Source organism: Brassica oleracea, unplaced genomic scaffold, assembly GCF_000695525.1.
Source record: "Brassica oleracea var. oleracea cultivar TO1000 unplaced genomic scaffold, BOL UnpScaffold00926, whole genome shotgun sequence".
Taxonomy (NCBI): Eukaryota; Viridiplantae; Streptophyta; class Magnoliopsida; order Brassicales; family Brassicaceae; genus Brassica; species Brassica oleracea.
In genome coordinates this window covers 30,875-31,773 of record NW_013617524.1, presented here as the reverse complement: position 1 = coordinate 31,773, position 899 = coordinate 30,875, and positions in this window count along the sequence as shown.

Sequence of the window (899 nt, the reverse complement as noted above, 5' to 3'; positions counted from 1 at the left end):
CAGAGACGAAAATTACAGTGGGAGTTACGATGGTTTCAGTTTGGAGAAGGAACAAGAGGACAGTGAGAATGACTGCTCTAGTAATGCCGAAGGAGAAAAACATGACGTAGTCGGAGAAGATGAAATAGGCGAAGAAAACGAAGAAGATGATGAATTTGAAAGCCGATTTGATATGTTCGACAATTCAGACGGTGCGTCATCTGAAGATGATAACTTCAGCTCATACGGTGAGTCTCCTACAGATGACGAAGATTCACCAACGCTACCTCCCAAGAAGAGATATCAGAACTTCTCAATGAGCGGATCTAAAGGGAATCTGGAGGTTCTAAGTTTAGAGATGTCGTTGATAGACATTGCGGTAGGTCAATGATACGATAGTAAAGACGATTTGGAGAGACGACTGAAACTTCTTACAGTGAGGTATAAATTTGATTTTGATGTAGAAACATCAACCCCGACATCATACGTTGTTAAGTGTTTGGTTGATGGATATCTCTGGAGAGTTCGTGCTTCTACCCAAGGAAAATCCAAGGCATTTTATGTTTGTATTTACGATTCGAAGCATACATGTTCCTGTACAGAGCGTTCTAATCGATCTCGACAAGCAACACCAGATATTTTAGGTATGTTGTACAAGAACTTTCTCGGCGACGTTGGTCCGGCCGTTAGCCATACGAGCGTCGGAATAGCTATCGCTAAGCAGTTTGGTATAAAGGTAATTGCTTTGTTGTGGCTAAGTTATTTTAACGACACGGCTGAGTAATGTCAAATGTACAGGCTGACATAATCATACAATTCGGCTGGGTTACTATATATTTAGATGCGGCTGAGTTATAGTAAAATAGGGTTGAGTTATTCAGTACGTTATGGCTGTCTTAATTATTTGATGCGACTGAGTA